We start from the raw sequence: 25,672 nt of genomic DNA on the forward strand, positions 1-25,672 counted from the left end.
GCACACAGAGGGAAGACAGGGCACACAGAGGGAAGACAGGATACAGAGGGAAGACAGGGCACATAGAGAGAAGGCAGGGCACACAGAGGGAAGACAGAACACACAGGGGGAAGACAGGGCACACAGAGGGAAGACAGGGCACAGAGGGAAGACAGGGCATACAGAGGGAAGACAGGACACAGAAGGAAGACATGACACACATAGGGAAGACATGACACACAGAGGGAAAACAGGACACACATAGGGAAGACAGGGCACACAGAGGGAAGACAGGACACACAGAGGGAAGACATGACACACAGAGGGAAAGAGGGAAAACAGGACACACATAAGGAAGACAGGGCACACATAAGGAAGACAGGACACACATAGGGAAGACAGGGCACACAGAGGGAAGACAGGACACACAGAGGGAAGACATGACACACAGAGGGAAAACAGGACACACATAGGGAAGACAGGGCACACAGAGGGAAGACAGGACACACAGAGGGAAGACAGGACACACAGAGGGAAAACAGGACACACAGGGGGAAGACAGGGCACACAGGGGGAAGACAGGACACACAGAGGGAAAACAGAACACACTTAAGGAAAACAGGACACACAGAGGGAAGACAGGACACACAGAGGGAAGACAGGACACACAGAGGGAAGACAAGACACACAGAGGGAAGACAAGGCACACAGAGGGAAGACAGGACACACAGAGGGAAGACAGGACACACAGAGGGAAGACAAGGCACACAAAGGGAAGACAGGACACACAGAGGGAAGACAGGACACACAGAGGGAAGACAGGACACACATAGGGAAGACAGGGCACACAGAGGGAAGACAGGACACACAGAGGGAAGACATGACACACAGAGGGAAGACAGGACACACATAGGGAAGACAGGGCACACAGAGGGAAGACAGGACACACAGAGGGAAGACAGGACACACAGAGGGAAGACAGGACACACAGAGGGAAGACGGGGCATACAGAAGGAAGACGGGGCATACAGAGGGAAGACAGGGCACACAGAGGGAAGACAGGGGACACAGAGGGATGATAGTGCCCCTGGAATTCTATCAAAGTTAAAGGGGATTCCACTCTACAAAACAGCTTCTGCATTCCACCTAGACTTGCAAGGCAAGCTATGTCCTTGTCTAGATTGCATCTTGGCTAGAATTTTGATTCTATTTCATAATAATTTTTTTAATGAAGGAAGAAAACCATGGGTGGTGGTACATTGTACTTACTGTACTCAGAAGCCTGAAGCAGAAGGATCAGGAGTTCAAGGCCAGCCTGAGTTACATAGCAAGACTTGAGAGAGAAAGAAAAAAGACAGAAAGGAGAGGGGAGGGGAGGAAGGAGAAAGAGAGGGAGGGAGGGAAGGAGAGAGGAAGGAGAGAAAGAGAAGGGGGCATCCAAGGCAACTGATACTATATCATTATCCACAAGCTCCATTTAGGTCAGGAGAACACATAGAAATGGATAGCAATGAGATCCATGCTGCAGGGCTCAGGGCCCCAAAAGACCCTTACTTTTTGACAGAAGAAGTTCTGAAGCAGTGAATTCTGGAGAATGGGGTCCTCAAAGGCCTCAGGGTCTCCCCTAAGGTCTTCCAGCCCACAGTGGGCAGCATGCTGGAAAGCCCTCATAGTGAGGGATGGGGTAGGTGTCTAGTGAAGATCAAAGTTACAAGTCATTCTGTGCCCAGGACAGGGTAGTCCAAAGCCAACGTTGGGGACTGCCAGCCCTTAACCTGAGTGTGCCATTAGTGTGGATATGGCTCCTGGTCCTGTCTACTTGTGAGTGAAGGGAACGGGTGGTGGTAACACTCATTTAAGTGAGAGAGGACACAATTTGGCTCCCCAGCTCTCAGAAAAATTTCTTGAATTCTTTGCACCAGGAAGAGGGCTGGGGAGTAACTAGATTGATAGGGAGGAATCCCACTGAGTGGTGGGCTCAGGTTGATACCCAGGAAGTCATTTCCCTGGTGAGGTGTCCCTCCAGTGTGGGCTGTTAGAATTCCATAAGAAACATGAAGTGGTCTTGGAGGAGGTAGAAAGAACATAGAGACTTGGGCAAGGAATCCTTTGGGCAAATGGAAGCCTCTGTCCAGATAAGGAGCAAAGGTTCAGAAGGGGTGGGGAAAATGATCTGGGAGCCCGGACCACCTTGGTAGCCTCCCCATCACTCCCTCAGTTCTTGGTGGAATGCAGAGAGAAGCACAAGGCTACAGACTCCCTGGGGTCTGGAATACAGGGATAGGAGAGTGCCGCCTCCCTCCCATGCTCTGGGTGGTGAAGGCACGAAGTGGAAAGTGCATTATCTGGAAAGCCAGCAAGTAGGGGGTGCTTTGTGTGGAGGGGCTGTGGTGCAGGGCTAGAGAAACCAATTCCCTTGCCAGTGTTTAACTTCTACAACAAGGTGATCCCGAGAACCCTCCCCCTCAGCTGGGAACGAGAATCCTCTCTGTGGAGTCCAGTGAGAGCCTATGACTGTTAAACTTGTACCTTGCAAGCTGGGAGCCATCCCCAAAGCTGCAACAAATACTGGGTGCTCAGGACGAGAGGCAGGCTGGAAGACTCACTCAGGCAAGTGGAACAGGTGGCTACATGATTTGGGCTGGCAAAATAAAGCTGTCCCTGCTATGAGAAATTGTCATTTTGGGTGTTGTTGTTTTTGTTGTTGTTGTTTTGAAAAGACAGTGACTCTACAAACTGTTGAGTGATGAAGGAGAGATGTCAGGTCCAAGGTGTCTTTCCTGGTTGTTTCCCATCTATCCATAGACTCTTTTTAAAATCTATTCCTTTTATGGTGGACTTAGTCTCTGCACATTTATACATGTTTTCATTCATGAATTCATCCATTCATATATTCATTGATATTTTCATTCATTCATGTGTTCATAAATCTACGCACTGGTGCATGCATTTAGTAGTAGATTCATTCAGAAATTCATTCAGTCATTGTTGATTCATATACTCACTCACTCACATATTCATTCATGCATTCACTCATTTATTTATATATTAAACCACTTATGAATTAATTAATGTATCCATTCATGTATTCTTTCTTGTATTTTTTTAACAAATATAGTTATTCATGGCAACATGGCTGGAGGGACTTGGGAGGGGTCACTGAACAAGACACGTTGTTCTTGGACACAAATTCTTAAGAGCCCAGATAGTCAGATGTAGGGTAGGCAAGAGGCATCCAGGAGTCAGGGAGCAGAGAAAGTCTGGGGCCTGCGTTACAAATATTTCTCCACTAGAAAGTCTAGACATTGAGTTAATGACAAGAGAATCCCTAGGCAGAAAACAGGCTTGGTGAATACTGAGTCCCAGGCTTGAAATAGAGCTAGTTAGCACACTGTGGGCACATGGCCCAGGCTGCGGAAGGAGGGGCCTGGCATGTTACTGTAAACTTTCTGTTACAAATACCAGAGATAATCACCTTGTAAAGAGAACCGGTTTACTTTGGCTCACAGTTTCAAAAGTTCTCCTCTGTGATTAGTTGGCCCTGTGGTTTTTTGGCTACTGCCTCACCCCATTGTTTTTCAGCTACTGCAAGGCAGCACATTGTGGTGGGAGCATGTGGAAGAACAAATCCACTCACCCCAGGGCTGCAAGGGGAGAGCGATTAGATAGGAAAAGGACCATGATTCCACAGTTCCCCCCTTTCAAGGCACACACCTTAAAAGTGACCCTGTACTGAGTCCTATTCCTAAACATCCTTCCATCTCCTCATGGTGCAATTCTCAGGATCCCGGCTTCACCTCACGGATATTTAGGGAGTACTCAGAATACAAACCACAGCAGTCTTCCTTCCTCTTGTTCCCTGTGCTGGGAGAACAGAGGGCCTGGAGCTAAGGAGCTCTATGCAGAGCAGGGGCTAGGGTGTGGCTGCATGGTCTGCAGGTTTCTCATCCTCACAGGGAGAAGTTAGGCTGGGAGCGAGTCTCAGGTTAGTGGACTTATCTGTGTTCCCTGGGAGGCCTTTGTCCTAGAGCTCTCCTACCTGCCTTATTTTGCATCTTGGATGCTCTGGCAATTGCAATTTTACCTTGGTACCCAAGGTACCTAAAAGGTGGGAGGCCTGCATTTGCCTTCTTGGTCTTTTAATGAGCACAAAGAATCCATGACCAGTGAGAGAAAGACAGAGTTCAGTATTTTTTTTTTTTTTTTTTTAAAAACCAGCTGTCAATGGATGTTACAGCATGCCAGTTTGGCTGAGACAGTCACTTCTGTCACAGTGCAGGGATCCAGGGAAGAACTAGGGAGGAGGAATACCATGGACTTAGCCTCAGGTAGGCATGGGAAACAGAAGGAGTTGGCAAGCCAAAATTCTGTGATCTCAAGGTCATGCATGAAGGGTTACTAGATGCAGAGGAGGAGGGGGAATACGTAGCCCACATCTCCCCCTCCCCCTCATTCCTCTCTCCTGGCTCCTGGGGGCCATGATAAGCTGAGAAAACACAGGAAACAGAGTTGTCCGGTGGTCCTAGTCTGCAGTAGACAGGTGTGAATGGAACATATCTTAAGATCCCTAGACATGTTATAGGCTCGCATGGTCAGTTTGGGCTAGCCAGAGACCTCCGGTGGTGTCATGCTAAGTACCACACTGACCTCTTCAGTGCCATCTCTCTTGAGCTTTCGGTCTCTCATGCCAAGTCTCACCCTTCTCTCTAACAGTTTTGCCTCTCCCCTTGAGAACTTTTTAGCTATCTGCCTCTACTTCATCCATCACCGCAACCCCTTCTCTTCTTGATGAACTTTCTTGGCAAACCAATGGCCAATCTGCGTGATGATTGCCACACATCCTACATAACTCGTCTCTAGAGATCACCTGCTTGGTTTCTTACTACATGCATGACCCCTCCGTGATGCGCTATCCCACTCCCCCAACCTCTGGGTGCAGTTCTTCCTGATGGCTCATTGTCCTTCTTTGGGGACAAGGCTGGAAGCAGATGTCTCATCCCTGTCCCATTCCTCAGCAATCCCAAGACTGCCTGAGGAGGATGGGTACAGGCAGACTCCTGGCTGACTTTGTGCCTTGTCACATTCCTGGCTGTGAAAGGGACTTCTTCCAAGGCCCTGGGGAGATGACATGAGTTTGTTTGTTTTCCTCTTGTCTCCACTTCAAGGGCGGCACTGGCAAAAACAACACTCTGATGACTTCCAGCTCTTCCCTCCTCCACCCCGAACATGAGAAAGATCTACTCTCTGAAGTGTCAGTTGAGGGAGGAGGAGTCAAGAGATTGTCTTCTTCAGGATGGCCACTTGCTTTCAATACTCTTCTGTGGGGCAAGTTACAGTGTCACCTGCTGCTCACAAGGCTCCACCATCATGCTCCTAGGAAAGGCAGGGACACTACAGCTTAAAACTAAATGTCGTGGGAGGGCAAGCCTCTACCCAGAAGAGTGGACATAATAGTAATAGAACATATTTGAGCATCGGGAAACTCTCAGCATCCTCTTGGTCACTGGCTGAGAACAAGACTACCTGGAGTGTTTTCCTGAACAGGTGATCTGTGTTGAGCATTTATGACCATGACATAGAGAGGCTTCCCATGGAAGATATGGAGATATGGCTCAGTTGGTAAAATGTTTGCCTAGCATGCAAAAAGCCTTGCGTTCAATCCCCCAACAGCACATGAACTAGATGTGGTGGTGTACATCTTTAATCCCAGCACTTGGGAGGTGGAGACAGGAGGATTGGGAGTTCACTGTCACATTTGGCTACTGTTTGCTTAATGTCAGAAGCAGTGAGAAAGAACTGTAGCCAGGGCAGAGAGGTCTTCTCTGTAACTTTCAAAGATGGGCTTCCTGGAGCCATAGAGACTTGTGACTGTTAAACCAAGGAATGGAAGGGTATGTGGCTTGTTAAAACCCTAGTGAACAGGCTGAGTGAATGATTGGGGGTGCCAGAAATGCAACCTCTCTATATAATGTAGCCAAAGGTGGAACTTCTATCATGGGCTTGGACCTGCAGTTGAGGCCTGATGATACCTGCCTAGGTTCTTAAAGGGAAGTGAGTTAAATTGACCCCACGGGCAGAGCGGAACTTTACTCCCAGGAGCCTTGGTCATAAACTGCAGAGAAACGCAGAAGCCATGGGAATGGCAAGGATGTTTCAAATGGCAGAGATAAGGGTCTTCGAAGTAGTGTTTGGAGCCATCTGCCACAGAGACTCGGAGAGCAAAGAAAGATGAGCCTCCTAGCTCAATATTCTGAAATGGTAACAAATATCTGAGAGAGAGAGACAGAGAGAGAGAGAGAGAGAGAGAGCGAGACACAGAGAGACAGACATTCAAATCACCAAATGCATTCAGGTTGTGACTCCAACTTTGACTAGGACCCAGGTATTTACGTGGGGATTAAACTGTCTCATAGACAGGCAGATTTCTGAGTTCAAGGCCAGTTTGGTCTACAGAGTGAGTTCCAGGACAGCCAGGGCCACACAGAGAAACCCTGTCTGGAAAAACCAAAATAAAAAAAAAAAAACCAAAAAAACAAAAACAACAACAACAAAAAAAAACCTGTCTCATAAATTTAAGTTGTGGTTTCAGAGCATCCTCAGGTACCTACTGGTCATGGTGGGCAGTGTCTGCATGGCAGGTTCTCACAAGGCCATTTCTGTGGCTCTTCTCTTGTGAGAAAATAGTACTTAACTAACCTCATCAATAAAACATAGTCCAGGTACTACCCTACCTTACCACTGGGTGGCCGCTGCTCATCATGGGTCAGCACCACCATGGAGCTTCCTGAAACTGCTGGGAGTTCAGAGCAGACTTTGGAAAGCAGGGGCAGATGGGGTTGACCAGGACAGCCTTCTCTGCGTTTGCAAGGACAATGTGAAGTTTGGATGGCAGAGAATCGAGGAGTTGATCTTGCTTGTCAACTTGAGTTGATTGAGAGTCACCTAGGAGATTTTTAAAGTATATCTCTGGGTGTTTCTATGAGAGAGCGAATCATGAATACTGGAACCCAGTGACAGTTGAATTTATTACCATGTTAAATGTAAGCAGAGGGCTGTGGTTCGGGCGAGATCATTTGCCTCACATGCAAGAGGTCCTAAGTTCAACCCCTAAGCACTGGAGTTGGGAGGTGATAGAATGGTAGAAGTTGGGGCCTGGATAGCTAGAGAAAAATAGATCCTTGGGGAAATATCCTAGAGAGTGCATTGCGTCCTGTCCTCTTGGTGTCATGGCTCCACTCTACTTCCTAGCCACCATTATGCAAGAAGCTCTGCTCTACCAAACTTTCCTTTATGGACTGAACCCTCTGAAACCACGAGCTAAAACAGATCCTTCCCCCACTAGGTTGTTCACCTGTGTCAGACATTTTGTCACATCACCATCAAGTCTAACTAGTCCAGGTGTCACCGAAGAGAGTTGACAGGAAGGAGCAGGCACTGGAATCAGTTTTCTCTGGCCTTTTATTTATTTTATATCTCCTGGTCCACGTGTTTCCTGTGTATCTTTCTTGGTGTACAATGCCCGGAATATAATCTCCACTTGTTCAGCAAGTCCATGCATTTAACAGCCTCACTGTTACAGTTACACTGTGGGATGCCAAGGGTGCAGCGAGAATAAGAACCATTCTCATTTTCAGGAACCCTCAGCCTAATGTAAAACTTGGAAACCTAATAAAACTCTCCTACCATCTCATGTGATAATGGAAACGTCTACCTATGTCATGTGGACAATGTTAGCCATGTGTGGCTATTAGGCACCTACAATGTAGCTAGAACAGCTAAGGACTAAAACTTCTAATCTCATTAAATCATAAATAATTTCTGTTTGAATGGGCATATGTGACTAGTGAATGCCTTAATAAATAACATTAGTTCAGTGGGAAAAATAGATATGCCACTAGAACATTCCATGGGCAGGGCAATGTAGCCAGGGCCTCATCTATGGTCTACTCAAGAAAACAGAGGAGATGATATAGCTGGGTCTTCTTAGGAACTAGGAAGTCTTCCTTTTCCTAAATGAGGGGACCTCTGAGTGGAGTCCAGAACCATGAGCAGGACATGGTTGATGGTAGGAAATTTGGTGTGGGGGATAGAAATATCAAACTAGCAACTCCTACATTTTCCACAGACTTCCCTCTGGGATCCCCCCATAGGCTAACCAGAAGAGCTGGGCTTAAACAAGGGCAGGCAGATGTGCTTTGCCCAACTGCCTGGCTCTCTGCCCTTTTCTATCTCTAGGGGGTAGGTGATGACAGATGGACTCATGACTCTCCAGAGATGAAGGGATCCAAGGAGCTGAGCTGACCCTGGGAATGATGACTGCACCCAGGGGAGAGGGTGCGGGGTGTCTGGAGACCATCTGGAAAGCTGGGAGGCATTTAGTGGAAGAGGACTGACGCAGGGGGAAGAGGTTACCAGGAGCCAGTTTCTCAGTGGAGGCCAAGACTCCTTTGGTCATTCTCTCTCTCTTGTCCATATGGCGGACCAGGGGTACAATTTGCAGGACTCGGTGAGGCAGCTGGAGAACAGTTATTGTGGAGTCAGGCTTTTAAAACATCATGATGAGGCCTTCCCAGGCACCCTTGCATTAGAGACCTATATGGTCAGCTGGTAGGATTCATATCATATTGCCTGCACCAGAACTAGGTACCTACCCATGGATGATGATCAGCGTGTTGGAGAAAGAGTTTACAGAGATGGAGATTTAATTTCTGCATGTCTGAAGCAGGATTCTCAATCTGCCCCTTAGTAGGCATCCCTCCCCCAAATGGAAGCTGGAAATGATCATGGATTCTCTCCCTCTCCTTCTTTCCCACAGTGTCTTCATCATGAGCAGTTTTGTTGATTCTCACTCTAAAATTTGCTTTGCTCTGTTTTCCCTGACACAGTTCTGACCCACGTTTCTATAATTTCTCATCCAGGAATTTGTCTCTGATCTCCATTTTCTAGGATTTGGTCTTCTTTATACATAAAAGTCCATGTGATTCTTTTTTAAAGCATAAAGTTTTTGCTCACTTGTCTACATTTTCAACACATTGACATTGGCTCAGGATTATAGGCCTTCTATTTGTCATGGCTCAAAAGACCCACACAAGTAACTCCCAAGTCGTCTTAACAGTCATGCCTCAGGTCTCCTCCAGTGTTCTTACTACACTGGCCTTCCAGTTCCTCAAACAAGCCAAGGTTTCCAACTGCCAAGTCTTCATCCATGTTGCAGTCTCCCTCTGATTTTCTTGATGTGGCTTCTTCTCACCTTTGACTTCTCCACAGCTGGATGGACCCTTTCTTGTCTTCTTCCATAGCTCACCCTTCCTCTTTTTATTTTCTTTCGGAGCAAAGGTTTTCTTATTAGCTGTCTCTCTCTCTTTCAAGCATACTCTAAACTTGGTTAAAGAGGCCATATGACTACGTTAACCATGTTACACCCAACAGTTGCTTGACTGCCTTGAACATAATAAAGGAGTGATAAGAAACCAAATAAATATTCATTCAAATATGATAAGGCCTTCGGTAGGTCAAGATGCTTACTGACAAGCTTAATGACCTTTGATCCCTGAGACCCACATGGTAGAAGAAGAGAATAGATGCCTAATAAGTTGTACACACACACACACACACACACACACACACACACACTGAAATGTAATAAAAATGTGATATGAATGACTGTTTTTCCCTTTCTCAGTCTTGCAAGTCAGATCTGTTCTCTGTTAGGAGGAGAATGGCTCACCCCTAAGACCTCCAACACTGGCTTCAGCTATTACTGGAATTGGCACTGCTTTTTCCCACCCTTCCTTGACTATATTTAACATAAGTCAGCTTTTTCTAGAACTACTAAGAAACTGGATTTGCCAGGAACCCTGACTTCATTCAGCTTTTTGTTCATATGGGTATGTCTGAACATAGGGTCAGTAGCTGATGGGTACTGTGGTGTGAGCAATCTTTGTCTAGGATGGCTCTAGCAACGATTTCCATAAACCTGGGCAGCAGTAATGGGAGAGGACCAAGCACCTGATCCCAGAAGCTTTAGGCCATCCATGGACAGGACAATTCATTCTTCCTTTTTGAACTGTCCTTGCAGCTATGTGTAGTTCTTTTCTGAGTGTTACACACCAGCCCTTGGTAGATTATGATATTGAGGCAAAGAGCTAAAGTTGACTATGTAGACTGCCTGGCATAGAACCTGTATAACCACTGCCCCCTGAGTATCTCTCCTCTCTGTTATGAACCTATTTGTCTTGTTAGTAGCATGGCTATCCTGGTAGAAGTCATGAGGTGGAATGTCTTTCCCAGAAGTCCTTGCTCTGTAAATAATATCAACATTTTCTCCTAAATGATAAAATATCTCTAATATTAGGGAATATTATTGTAATAACTTTTAAACTAACATCTGAATCCTAGACAATACTATAGGAAGGAAAATTTTGGGTAGCTTACATGTGGGAAATGAAGGAACATAAATACCATTATTTTCCAGATGATATTATCAACTCTATATGACTGAGTGACCATTGTTTCTTTATTAATTTCATTCCTTGAATCTGTTCATAGACATCACTTGAGGATCTATTCCTTCACACACTCTTGACCCATGTGATCTGGATGGTCCTCCTTCTCTAGCAGCAAGAGGCAAGCATGTGATCCCAGTCTAACCAATCAAAACCCTTTTAGGTTATCTGGTGATAGACATGTAATCAGCCCAAAAAGAAATTTAATCTATACAAAAAATGGAAGATATAAAGAAAGCTGATGTAAATACTTCTTAATGTGAGTATTTACATTAGATTTTCTATCTTGAGTACTAAAACATTTTCCTTTTACTTAGGGAGATTTACTCTTGTAAATTCTAAATTCAAACACTCCTACCTGGTATATTTATCTAAAAAGTACATAATAAAAAAGCAATTACAAATATTATGAAAGATGCCTTAAGGTGGGTAGATAGAAGATAAATATATAATTATCAATAACATTCTTGTAGGTTACCAACAAATAGAAAACAAGTGATTTCTCAATAGAAATATCAACAAAGGCCATAAACGCCCTAATAAATACTACATATTTGTCTAGAAGCAACAAACCACTGAATGCCATAAACACCAGCATCACTGGAATTAAGTCAAAATCAGGACAATGCCAGTGTTCTCCCAGGGTTTCATGCAACCAGTAAATTGGATGAAATCCAGATTTTGGGGAGAGATTATTTGATTTGACATATTGATTTTAGAGTTTGTCTGAGAGACCAAATGAGAGAAAATGGCGTAGCATATTTTGTACGAGACTTATCCAATAAGATATCAGAATGTTCCTTAAAGGAACACTAGTCAAAACTGAGATATTGGTGTAAAACAAACAGAAAGTAAGGTTCTAAGAACTTAAGTGTATATATTTGAGAATTTAATATATGATAAAAGTTTCATTTCAATGAAATGGCAAGGGCATAGTTTATGTAAAAATAGAGTTGAGGTCAATCACCAACCTTTTGAGAAAAAAAAATTCCTCTCTGGCATCCTACACAAATGTTAACCCACGTGGTTTAAATATTTATAAGGTAAAGTTTATAAAGTTAGAATAAAATATGTTTTAATAAAACAGATTTACTATTATTTTATGGTGTGGGGTATTGAACCTACATTCTTGTGAGTGCCTGGAGAGTGTTTTTATCACTAAGCTTCTCCTCAAATCCTTTAGAAAACTAGCTTAATTAAAATATAATTCAGTGATACTGAAATGACTTAACAGGGAAGAATGGTTTTTGAGCAAGCATGAGAACCTGAATTCAAATTCCTGGAACACATGGAAAATAGCAAGACTGTGAGCATCTGTAACCGTAGTCCTATGGGCAGGATAGAGACAGGAAGATTACCGAGGCTCACTGGCCACCAGTCTAGTTCTAGGCTCAGTGAAAGATCTTGTTTGGAAGCAATAATACAGAGAATGACAGAGCTAACACACAGTGTCCTCATCTGGCCTCCACACATGTGCATGGACACACATATCCACACATCTAAGTATGCACATACCACAATGGTACCTCCCCCCTCTCTTCCTCTCTTTTACTCACATACATACACACAAATAAAATTTTTAAAAGAGAGATATAATTGATATACAAATTGCTCACCTAATCCCAGTGCTTCCATTTGCTTCTCCATCCATGCATTGAGTGTGTCTGCCTGTGCTCACTAGCCATCTGCATACCTAGTCTGGAGACCTTTTGTTTTTAGTGACAATCTTGATGCACCATGCATAGACGTTTCAAAGGAAACTCTTCAAAGGCCCAGTTACGTTCAGAATTTAAACAGTTGAACTTTTAAAGATAATACAAACTTACATGTGTCAATAAATTCTTTAGCTCTAGGACAAAAGTCTGAGAAAAATCAAGGAAGGAAGTGTTGACTTTGGTTCACGGTTTTCCTATAGTCACTTGGTGCAGTCATCTTTGAGCCCATAGATGAAGAAGTCATGTGTCATGGCAGAGCATGCAGATAGGAGGAAGCTGCTCCCCAGGTGGCAGACAGGAAGCAAAGCTGTTGAAGTCTCAATGTTCCCTTCAAGGGTATTACTTCAGTGACTTAACTTCCTTCCTCTAGGCCCCACCTCCTAAAAGTTCCACAGCCTCCCAAACGGCACAGTGACTTGACGACCAAGACATTAACACATGAACCTTTGGGAAATTCTGAAAATTTAAAATTAAGCAAAAACCACCTTCTCTTTGGCTTTAGAGTGTTGTCTAAACACATACAGAAAGGGCTAATATTAGCACTGCAAAATTCTCATCAGTGGTAAGCCACAGACACTAAGCAGCTGCACATTCATGATGGGGACCACCAACGCTATGCAAAGAAATGTGTTGCTAAGCTGAGATGCTAAATTAGGTCATTAAATGTGTTCTTGACCGACTGGATTTTCAGTTTCCAATATGTAAGCCGAGAAGCATCTGTAAAGACAACTGCAATAATGGGTAATCTTGATTGTCAATCTGAATGGGTCTAGAACCACCTAGGAGACAGCTTCTGGGCACGTCTGTAAGGGTCTTTCTGGTTCAGGATAACTGAGGTGGTAAGCACTGTTTCATCGGCTAGTGTCTGAGGCTGAATAAAAAGAGAATGTGAGCTGAGCTGACATTGATCAGCCTTGGCTTCTCGACTGTGGACACAATGAGATCTGCTGCCGTCAGCTCTTGCCTCCGTGACTTCTCTGCCATGGTGGGACTCTGTACCCTCAAACCGTGAGACAAAATAAATGCTTTTTTCTTTATGTTGCTTTTAGCAGATAATTTGTTATAGCAACATGGAGACTAATGAATGTGGCATCTTGTAAACAATGAAAAAGAAAACCTCAGTCAAAAGAAAAAGGGGGAAAGGAGAATGAACACACTGTAGAAATGCCAGCAGCCAATACGCAAATGAAACATGCCCACTCTTCCCTGCAGACCTGTTATGTAAATTAGGATAGCAAAGAGGCTGGGGTGTAACTCATGGTAGAGCACTTACCGAGCATGCTCAGTGCCCTGGGCTTGAACACAGCACTGAAAATAAACAATATGCACAGCAATGAGAACACACACGCACCACACATACATGCACACAAACACACACACACAAACACACACACACATACACACAAACACACACACATACACACACACACACACACACACAAACACACACACATACACACACAAACACACACACATAAACACACACACATACACAAACACACACACACACACACACACACACACACACACACACACACACACACACACGATTACAGGGAGACTGGGCGCTGTTTTGAACAGTTGTGTTTGCAGTGGCCAAGTTGGGGTGGCTGATGATAACAAAGAGAAGTTAAATTGAAAAAGATGGTTTAATTCTGTTTTTGTTTTCCTCCACATTGCATATTGCATAGGGACAGACATTTTTGGCTCTTAGGGAAGATTCTTGAGATAATAGCTGAGGACTTTGGGGCACTTATCTGTAGGGGATTGGCCCTCTGGAAGGGACAGTTGGAGGGAAATCTGAAGACTAGCTTAGGTACACATTGTGTGTGATTCTGCTTGAACCTCTGGCTCTTGGCTTCTATCCGGTGAGGCTGTTACACACACTGGCCTGCTAAGTAGCTTAATAGTATGGTGCTTGTACACCACCCCAGACTGCAATATGACTTTTCCTTCCTCATTACACATGCTTAGAGAGGTGAAAGAGTCCTGCAAATTATGTGACCAAAAGACTAAACTCCTGAGGGAGCACTGCCAACTCCAAACTAGACTTGCATAGCTCTTCTGACGCAAAAGTTTTTGAAAGGTGAGTGAAAACAATAAAAATAAGCTAAATACACTTGTAGACACAGGACACCATAAAACAACAATAGCAACAACAAACTTTGAAAAGCACCATATGGAAGTATTGGTGAAGACAAATACAATAATTGAAATAATGAATGTGATCGGCAAATACATAACAAGATGAAGACAGCTGAAGAATTGGAAAATTAAATGAAGGAAGTAATGCAGAAAGTAGCGGAAAAGGATGAAGGAAATTTTAGAAAAGTTTAAGAACTCAAGATAAAAGTAGTATCATGTAGATGACAACAATCTCAGAACCAGATAAAAATAGAAGAATAGAGAAAACAGAAGATATAAACTTAGGGAGATGTTTCTTAGAGTTGAGAAAATAATCTTGGACTAAAAGCTTACTGAAAAGCAAATCCAACAGAGAGGAGAGTGGCAGGGATATTTATACTAGCAAAAGAACCATTTGTGGGAGGAAATTCTTTCCCTTCTACATTTCAAGCATAGAAAGAAATTTTTGTGCATTTTTTAAAATTAATAGAATTCCTGTATTTTTATTGTGACAAAATACATACAACATAAAGTAGACCATCAGAGCCAGAATTTAATGTGGAACTCAGTGAGGTCCAGCTGATACATGCTATCTATCAGACAGCTCTTACTGCATCCCCCCAGAATCCTCGTTTTCATGGGTAGAAACATTTTATTCCCTGAACAATCTCTCCTCTCACACTCACAGCCCTGGGAACTACTGGGTCTATTTTCCACTTCTGAACTTTTTTTTTTTGACCTTAAAATGCAGAAGAGCATCTTCAGTTCTCTGTGAGGCAAGAGTAAATGATGGCCAGAGAGAAAGCTGTTGATGGCCTCCTGAACAGCAGCCAGAGCCAGAAGACTAAGAAAGGAGAGGTTTACATAATGAAGGGAAAAATCTGACCACTTCTATTTTGAACCAAACTGTCACTGTCATTTGGATGGCAGCAGACACGTGAAGATGCATGAGTGCTCACTCAAGCATGCTTGTGTGTGCACACACACACATACACTAATATATAGGCTCAGATAACCATCACCAAAGATTGAATATTAAGGACCAGTAAGAGGGCTCAGTGGGTAAAGGAGCTTTAGCCACACCTGTTGACCTGAGTTCAATTCCTGAGACCCACATAGTAGAAGGAGCAAATTAACTCTCACAAGTTGTCCTCTGATCTCCGTGTACACACTGTGCAATGGGTGTGCGTGCATCTACAATACACAAACATAAAAGTGTATTTGAAAGATGCATATTGAAAATAGCCCTTGAAATGGTAAAGAAGGAAACTAAAGTCAAGAGACTCTGCAGATGAGAAAGTGGTCAGAGCTCTCAATATATTTCTTTGTTATTTATTTACTTAGACATTTTTAGACAAGGTCCTTAATCCAGGCTGACCTTGAATTTGCTGTATAGCCCAGCACAACACTGAACTTATGACCCTACTATCTTACTTTCCAAATGCTGGGATTACAGGTATGCACCACTATGCTCTCTTTCCTTGCTTGTTTTCTGTTTTATTTTTCTTCCCTCTCCTTCTCCCTCTCCTTCTCTCCTTCCCTCTCCCCCCCTCTCTCTGTGTTTGTGTGTATGTGTAAATATGTATGTGTGTATTAGCATATACATGAGAAAGTGTACATGTGTGTGAGTGTATGTGTGATGTGTGTATGTGTGTGAGAGTGTATGTGTTTGCATGTATATGCGAGTGTATGAGTGTATGCATGTATGTTAGTGTGTGTACAAGTATATGAGCATGTGTGAGTATAAGTGTGTATGTGTATATATGTGAATGTATGAGGGTGTGTCAGTGTATGTGTGGTGTGTGTATGCGTGTGTCAGTGTATGTGTGCATGCCTGTGTATGTATGTGAGTATATGAATGTGTATAGGTTTGTGTCAGTGTGTAGTTTGTGTCAGCGGGAGTGTATGGCTGGTGTATTTGTGAATGTGTATGTGTGGCATATATGTGTTTGCATGTGTGATTGTACTGTGTATGGGGAGGGTGTGTATGTTCCTGCCTGTGAGTGTACATGTAGAGACCAGAGGTTGGTTTAGGAAGCCCTCCCCACCACCTCTCTGTCTAAAGATTTATTTATTTTATGTGCATGAATGTCTGCCTTCGTGTAATTGTACCACATATGCACAGTACCCTCAGAGGTCAGAAGAGAATGTCAGATTTTCTAGAACTGCAGTTTTACAGTTGTGAGCCATGTGAGTGCTTGGAACCAAGGTCCTCTCCGAGAGCAGCAACTTCTCTTAACCACTAGATCATCTCTCCAGCCCCTCCCCAGCTTTCTTGACCTTAGTTTTGGAGACAAGGTTTCCCACAGAACCTGGATGGAGCTTGCCTGATGGTGCTAACATGGCCAGTCAGCAAGTCCCTAGGGTGTCTCTGCCTTCCCAGTGATGGGATCACAGACATGCAGTGCACACTTGGCTTCTCTGGTAGGTCGTGGGGGTCTAAGTCAGGTCATCATGCTTGTGTAGGAAACACTTTACCCATTGAGGCAGCCCCCATTTTTGCTTGTTTTAAATGACAGAATCAAGAAACTGCAAAAAAGCAAAGTATCCACTACAGGACGGATGGGATTGGAAATAGAATTTTGAATGGGAAAAATATTAAACATAATTCTCCAAGCTCAAAAGCTAAAATTTAAAAAGAAAAAAGCATGTAAGCATGTGAAAGATTTAAAAATGTTTTTAAAATTTTAATGTAATCAAATATATTATCTAAATTTATTGTTTAAACGGCATTTTTTTTTAAAGCCAAGGAATGATCAAGTCAATAATTCCACAGAGTGGTCACTTAAAGAGCAGGGATAGGGAGGAGAAATCCAGGTAGCGGCAGTAATCTGACATGCTCAGAGGTTGCCTGTGGTATCTATTTTCTTCAAAGTAAACCAACACTCTCACAGGCCTCAAAGGAGAGCTGCCTGTGAACTTGGCAATGCACCACAAAGCACAAGGTGTTACAGTGGGTTTCACATCTAGAATCATGAGGAAAATGTTCAGGGAATAAAAATGGTCCTCTTCATCTGCTTTATTCTCCTCTTCCTCCTCCTCCTCTTCTCTTGCACGTGTGTGGTATGTACATGTTCATGTGGGTGAACGCACATGTGTGTATGGGTGTGGAAGCCAGAGCTCAGCATTGGGCATCTTCCTCAATTGCTCTTCATCTTGCTTGTTTTTACTCAGTCGGCGTCTCTCACTGAACCTGGAGCTCCCCTGACCTGGCTGGGCTAGCTGACCAGTGTGCCTTGGGAATCCTGCCCCTGCCTCTCTGGGGTTACGGATGCATGCTTGGCACATCTACTTTTATCTATTTATTTCTATGTAGCCGCTGTGGGGCTGAAAGTTTCGCTGCTGAGCCTGGTCTCCTTGGTCCCTCATTTACTTTCTGGAAGTGCTGAATGAACTTGACCTGGTCTAGAAATGGATCTCCAGCCTGGCTGTCATAGATCACAAAGGATGTGGACTGATGGCCCAGGGCAGGAGGGTAGCACACGGTCGGTTTGGTTTGGAAGCTACAGAGCTTAGCTTTGAAAGCTAATATTCCCACTTTGAGGAAGGAAGAGCAACTGTGTTCTGAGTACTTGAGCTCTCTAGATGTAATGAAATGATATATGCACACACGGATTGAGCTCAATAAAATGATAAAGGATAGCACTTCCAACTATGTAATAACGAGAACAAGGACCACAGCAATAAATAAGGACAAAGAAGCACTTCTTACAAACAAACAAACAAAACCCTGGGAGGTCCCAGGTTGGGCTCTTTGACCCAGGATTGTGAACAGGCTCTCTATGGCCCAGACTTGCCTTTGGTTTTACCCTCTCTCTCCATTCCTGGTAAACATTTTTGAGAAAAGTCCAATTTTATTATGGATGATTGACAGGGAGAAAGGGACTTGGCTGGAAGACCAAAGAAAGACACTGCCACCCAGCCTAGTCTCCTAGGAAAAGGTAAACCAGGCCAGGGACTCTGAGACACGGGGGAACTATCCACCTCTACCCTGGGGTGTTGAGCCCCTACTTAGCTCAGCCTTGTTTTTATTGTCATGTTAAAGTCCAGAGGGCAGTGTTGGGTGACATTTCATCTAGTTTGAAAATTTCAGAGCTCAATACCAGAGGTGAAGTCGGGGTTTCCCACGGTGACAATGAGCAAAGGCATTCTCAGATAAGCCGTCAGCAGTTCAGCTTAGCAAGTCTGGTCTCTGTTGTATAGTGACTGCCTGGCATGCCTGATGCCAGAGGTTCCATCACCAAGGTCACAGAAAAGGAAGACTCAGGTGTCAAGGTTGGAGTTCAGCCCCCAGGATCTTGGTCCTCTGGGTCTTGCCAGCACGAATTCTCCAGCCTCACCTCAGTTCCAAAGCTCTGGACTTCCTGTGGAGTTTTGTCCTGAGACTCTATCTCACCTCTACCCGCCAAGTCTTTGGTTTTGTTCCCATTAAGGGAACCGAGGTGTAAATCTGCCTGCCATGAACTCCCCCGCCTTCTGGAAACCGTGGCTTTGGCTCTCTTGGGGTCACCCAGGCACTCTCTGCTGTTTGTGCTGGGGTTTCTGGGAGTTTCCCACATTGACTTGGGTTTGCTGTAAGGTGGCCTCTCTGTGCCCTGCGCCCTTCAGCTCCCTTCCGGCAAACCCTTGGGAACGCGCCAGTGTCCGTTCTCTCAGCCTGCGAAAACACCATAGCTGAGGCAGGGGTCTGACTGGCAACTGTCTCTATGTGGAGGGCCAGACCAGCAGTGGAGTTAGTCATGGGGTGGTGGCCACTGACTGTTGATCAATGGTGTTCTTGGCCTCATGCTGGCTCCTTGGTGACATCTGAGTCTTTGTTGCGATCAACGCTTCTTTTGTCTTCCCGCTTTCCTGAAATAAGGACCGACAAACAATCCGAGAACCGGAGCCACATGTCCCCAAATGCGTGTGGCTCAGTGTTGGTCATGTTTTTCCAATTATCCCTTGTTCTGAATGCCACAGTTAATACGCCTGTGCACACTCACACACACAGTCGGGACAACTTTTAGCCAGACATTCAGGCTCCTCTTTTCCCAGAACCCTATGGGCCCTTCAGGACCTGCCCCACCCAGACCTTCAATCTTTACTCCCGCCCCCTGCAGCCCCTGGCCCCTAGCTCACCCTGCTTTGGCACGCCACCCTCTCAAGACAGGATGAACTTATTTTAGTGTTGCCTGGAACGTCTTTCTTCCCATCTCATTGCTTTTAAATCCTACCCATCTTTCTGAGCAGCAAGCAGCTCTCCAGCAAGTTGTCCAAGGCCAGTACCCAGGTAGCCTCGACCACAGGCCCTGGTTTGTACAAAGCCCATCCTTGGTAAAGCCAATCTCATTATTTAGCTTTAAAAGGATAGTATTAAAAACGTACAACAGGAAAGGTATATTTAATTAGAAATTCAGATGCTATAAACTAAAGATAATAAACCCAGCATGTGTGGCTCACTGCCACAGTCCAGTACTAAGGAGGCTCTGAAGCAGGAAGAAGACCTCAAGTTCAGGCTGGCTTGTGATACATAGTGAGTTCAGGCTAGCCAGAGCCATGGAGCAAGCCCCTGTTTCAAATAAGTAAATGATAAATAATTAAAAATATAAATAGAGGCGCTGGAGAAATGACTCAGCAGGTAAAAATGCCTGTCACCAAGCCTGATGACCTGAGTTCAATCTCTGGGACCTATGTGGTGAAGGTGAGAACCACTCCTACACATTGTCCTCTGACCTCCCATATGTGCCATCCCATGTCCCATGTGGGCACCTACACACACATAAATGCACCCAAGTAGAAAATAAGATACACTTTAATGTATATAAAATCGATAATAAAATAGTAAAGAAAATAAAAACTGACCCTTCCCCTCTAGTTAGAGCTAATCACCATTGGTATCTGTTGTTTGTTTCTGTCTTTTCTGCAGTCCTCGAAGGAAGGAGTGTTCCCAGCTACACACATGAAATACACAGACTCACTATGTATAAAAACAGAACGGATCCTCTCCTTACATATGGCTTTATATGGGCTTTCTTCCCTCCATCTCTAGTTCTGTGAGCAATCTTTCCACAAAGAATTCTCTCTTTTATAAATGTTAAAGGACGTCAGAGTGACCACATAGGAACCTTATACTCTTGTGTGTGTGTAAGGCTGGGGGAGCATTTTTATTATTGAAGTTTTCAAACATGTACAAGCTGAAACAACAGTCCAGTAACTCCCAGGCACACCATCATTTAGTTTCAATAATTAAACCTTCTTTCCTTCCATCTCACCTACCCCTGCCTGTTTGTCACCCCTGCCCCCAGCAGGGAGGTTAAAATCAAGACCCAGATGGTGTTTGATTCCCTGCAAACAGCAGTTGTCCGGAACGTTGCTGTTTAAGGAAGCACGTAGCCATGAAAAGACGGCCGTCTTCCCAGACCCCAATCAAATGGATCTGTGTTTCATTTGTGATGGCAACATTGATGATTTGAAAAATAGTCACACATCCACGTGCACGTTGTATTATGTATTCGGCCTGTGGCGGAAGCTTGTAGGGCATATGGGAATACAGATCTCTTGCAAGAGTTCCAGCCCACAAGCCAGGCCTGCTGGTCTGATCCACTAACTTGGGCGTTCCATCAAACCTTGACTTGTGTTTTCCTCCAGTTGGTTCGCATATGTGAGTTTTCTCTCCCACTTGCACTATATCCCATGGTCTTGAATCATGGCTTCTGTCCTGCACACAAGGCTGTATCTGTCTTACTGTGGCTCTCCATCAGGGGCTGCACAGGCCTCGGGGGCCTTTTGCTGCTCTCGAGGAAACTAGGGCTTTGAAGGAAGAAGGAATTCCTTGGGTGCTACTACTGAGGGTAGGTTTCAGAGCTCCACTTTCCCAGCCTCTTCTCTTCTTTCTTTCTTTTCCTCTTTCCTTCTCCCCCCCCCCCCCCCCCCCCCCCGGCCCCAGCCCCACTCTCTCTCCTCAGACAGGTCTCATGTGCTATTTCTATGACCAGAACCTCACTACACAGTAAAGGGTGACCTTGAACTTCTGAACATCTTGCCTTCATCTCCCAAACAGTGGTATTGCAGGCATGTATCACAGCAGCTGGTTTATGCTGTGCTAGGGAAGAACCCAGGGCTCTGTGCACTCTAGACCAATGCTCTACAAATTGAGCCACAGCTCCAGATGCTCTCCCAGCCCTCCCTCTCTTCCTCATTACACTGCCTTAGGGCAGGATTGTATAGACCTGACAGGGCATGGGGGGGGGGGGGGAACATCTGAGCATCTTCGCTGACACTCCACACATAGGCTGCAGGCAGGTTTAGGGGCTGATTCCTATTTCCTTCTTTCCCAGTCTCCATTCTCCTTGGTTTTCTGCCAATGAAATCATAAGCAGAGGTAAAAATCAAGGAGAAAAAAAATGGCAGCTTAGTCTCCCCTAAGTACCCATTATATCTCCCAAAGAGTGGCTTTTCCTACTCACTGCTTCCAAGTCCTTATTACCTGAGAAGCTGGCCCTGGTGGCAGACTGAGTTCTATCCCTGTCTATCAGCTTGGAATGGCCTGTTCACCCAAACAAGGGCACACCGTGACGGATCTGATCATTTCTGCCTCTGGGAGTCATGATGCACCGTAGTCGTGGGAGTAGGCAGGAGGCTAGCGAGACTTCTGGGAAAGGTCAAGTTCCAGGAAGTGAGGGAGAAAAGAACATGACATCCAAGTAAGTCTACTCACTGTGAAAACTGGGCAGGGGAATGCCCAGTTCTGACTAGAGCAGATCTTCTCTTGAGAGACAGAAAAGTGAGAAGAGCTAAGATGGCTCCCTGGCATTCCCTAGCCTGGGGAAGGAGAAGGTCTAGCATGGAGTCCTGGTGTTTTCTAGTCTTGGAAGACATCTGGGTGGTCATGACTGTTTCTGTGACCTGCTCTGAGATATGAGGACAACATCTTCAGCACGTCGGAGGATTCAGTGTTTATGATTCTAAACCCAAGCCACAGCCATTTGGTTAATCGAGCTAAGTTGATGTGTGAGCCCCGTGCTGTTCACGTACCATGTTTATGCTAAGTGCATACAGAATCTCTGCTGCATTATTTGCTTTTCTTTGCCATCTATCTGTCACAAACTATTATTTACTTTCTTATTTACTGGATAGGTTCAAATGGCCCAGGTTGGCCTGAAACTCTCTATGTAGCACATGCTAGCCTGAATCTCTCAACCGTCTTGCATCAGCCTCCCAAGCATTGCAGTGGTGTTGGTCCGTACCCAGCTCTCTAACTCCCTCGTTCTCTCCATTTCCTCTGTTTTTCACATGTCCGCTGGGGCTCAGTGTCCACCTCTAGCTCAGAGCTCTGCAGCTCAAAGATCCCCAAGTTAGGAGGAAGAAGGAAAGAGGCTGGGAGAAAAGATCCTGCAGCAAAGAAGTGATCAGCCGCCAGACAGCCCTGGGCAGCGCCTGTCCTCGCCTGCGTGCCGCAGCAGCCAGACCAAGGCTTCTGGTAGAGTCTTCGCCACAGCACAGAGCTGCTGAGCATACAAGATGGAACATGGACATCTGGGAATTTCAGGGCCATCTTGAGAAGCTCAGCAATTGCTCAAGAATCCCGGACATTCTAGATTTTCCCCCGGCTTGGCTCAGTTGTAGCCTCACACCAATGGCATGTGGCTGTCACACGGCATGTGAGGGCTCGCACACATGCTTCATCCCTCCAATCAACTCTCCCTGTGCTTCTTATTAGGAGCATTGATTAAGCACTGATAGTATAAAGTTAAGCTTTATACTGTAACTAACTTTGGTCCAAGGCCTTTTAGAGATACAAGAAAAAGGAATACAGGATGGCTCCCTCTTTAAAGGATTCTAATATGATGACTGGAGATCAACTTAAATTTCTAAAAACAAGGAAAAGAGAGACTATGTAGCAGGTTCAGGTTCAACTTTGACATCTAGAAAAGTCTGGAAGGATCTGGGAGCTGCATCTTGGAAAGGGAGAAGAGAGGATACATTGGCAGTGGGGGGAGGGGACCTTCAAGAACCACTGAGGGGAAGGAAGTGCCTGGTTAGCTCTGAGGATGGAGCAGCCAGGCCTAGGTGAAGGGCAGGTGTTTAGTTGGAAGCCCTAGATCAGCAGGCCAGTGGTAGAGAGTGGGCTCCTGGGGCCTGTGTTAAACCACATCTGTAGGGAGCTTTGCCTGGCATTTTTTTTTTCTAGGTAGAAGGGGAATTTGGGTTTGCGTGTATTTTTAGCTTTGTCTTTTCCACTCTTTTCGGAGCAATGACTGACTCTAAGAGCTTTTAGCCTGAGGTCATCTGTTTTCCTAGTCCCTGCTCCAGAGAGGCAGATGCCAGCACCACCACCTCACACGGAGGCTGCTGCCGCCCCGGCACTGACCCCAGGAGAGCAACGTGTCCTGGACCACAGGAGCAGCCTGTGGGAGGCCATCCCTGTGGCAGGCGCAGCAGTCCTGAGCTCTGCCAGGATGTCACCACTCACTTCTGGCATAGTTCTGTCGGAGAGTTGCTGTGCTCCCCAGATGCCTGTCTCTAGTTTCCCTCATGGCCAGTGTGAGATTTACTCCTCAGGCTGGAAGCCTGCAGAGGGACATGGGGACATGGGACATGGGGGCATGGGGACATGGGAAGAAGATCCTACCTTAGGATCTGTGGGTGGGCCTCACCCCTGTCATAGATGGTTCTGCCCTCTGTCTCACTCTCTCCTCATTGCTGGCCTCTTACCCTTCCTGCCACCATGATGGCTGTTTCCAGTCTGCTCTCCTCATTTAAGCCTCACTCCTGTCATTCAAGTCCTTATTTCTAAGCTGACAGCCTGGCTTGAAACCTGTCTTCTGCCCTAGGCCCACATTTTTCAAGTCCCTGGTGGACACCACTACTGGGAAAATATGATCCAGTACAGTTCTCAACCTGATGCCTCCAGACCTGAATTCCTTTCAGTCACCTGTTTCTGCCAGAGGGAGTCTCCCCGCAACCACTCGGTTCCAACTTTCTCACCTAGAGAGAAAAGAGAGGTCCACCCCAATTCTTTGCTTCTCCGTTGCTGTGATAAACACCCTGAGCAAAAGCTACTTGGAAAAGAAATGTTTATTTTGTATTACACTTCTGGGTCACACTCCATCACTGAGGAAAGTTAGGGCAAGAACCCGAGGCGGGAATCTGGAGGCAGAACTGAAGCAGAGATCACGGAGGGGCATTGGTTACTGCCTTGCTCTCTCTGGCTGACACTCAAGTCAGTTTTTCTTTTCAGTCCAGAACCACTTGCCTATGGGTGGCACAACCCATAGTGGTCTGGGCCTTCCCACACAAATAAAGTCAAGACAGTTCCCCACAGGCCACAATGGACAATCCCTCAATGATGGGGACTTCTTTCCAGATGACTCTTGCTTGTTTCAAGTTGACAATGAAAAGCAGCCAGGACAATATACCTTTTGTGCTTCTAATGCATCTTCCAGTCCAATCTGATCTTGCTGTGACTGGGCTGCAGGACCCAGGCTCCTCCCCTCCTACAACTCTGTAAGGGTACTTGACATCTCTTGTTTCAGCAGATCTCAAGACCTCTATCTGGTTTCAAGTTCCTTCTGTGCCTCATTTTCTCTTCCTGTTTGCCTTTAGTTCCAGACACATCCAGGATATTTCCAAGTGCAGCCCAATTCAAAACTAAAAACTTACTTAAAACATTAGGAAAATTTTTTTTTTACATTTTTTTGTAACTTGATTGTGCTGAACTTTATAGGTGACAGTGTCATGCAAAATAAATGTGTTTGCAACCTGTGGACCATGAATTGGACACTCTTGGATTTAAAATGTGGTCCAAGACACCCATTCTCACTTGAAATCTTTGTCCTGTGGTTCTTCCCTGCCATCTGCAGGCTGCCCTCCCTTCAATCCTTCAAGCCTCCAGCAAGGACGTCATTATCGGAGGACAAACTTGATGTCTCAAAGCATGTAAAACATCCCCGCCTGGAATTGTCCTGAGACAGCCTTTATGGTACAAAGGGAAACCAGCCCCCATCACTGAATGTATTCTCTGTTAGCTCTGTTTTCCCCAGAACAGTGTCACCCAGCTTGATTGCCCTGTTTACTTAGTTGACATCTTTTGAAAAGAACAGAACCCAACAGGAGCAGACTTGGGAAAGATTTGTTGAGGAAAACCCCTATGCAAGATACAGGAGAGAGACTTGGGGTAGGTGGAGACAACCTACAGATGGTGTGGGGTCTGACCCCTGTGGAAAGGAGTAAAGAAGGGTGGCTGGAAAGGAAGCCAGAGACTGCAGAGAGCTCTAGGAAAGTTACAGCCTCAAGGGGTGCCCGAGCAGTCTCAAGTCACCTGAGGTCCTCTGTTTTCAGAGGTGAGCCAGCATCCGTCCTCCAGCT

Source organism: Arvicanthis niloticus, chromosome 9 (assembly GCF_011762505.2).
Source record: "Arvicanthis niloticus isolate mArvNil1 chromosome 9, mArvNil1.pat.X, whole genome shotgun sequence".
NCBI classification, from domain to species: Eukaryota; Metazoa; Chordata; class Mammalia; order Rodentia; family Muridae; genus Arvicanthis; species Arvicanthis niloticus.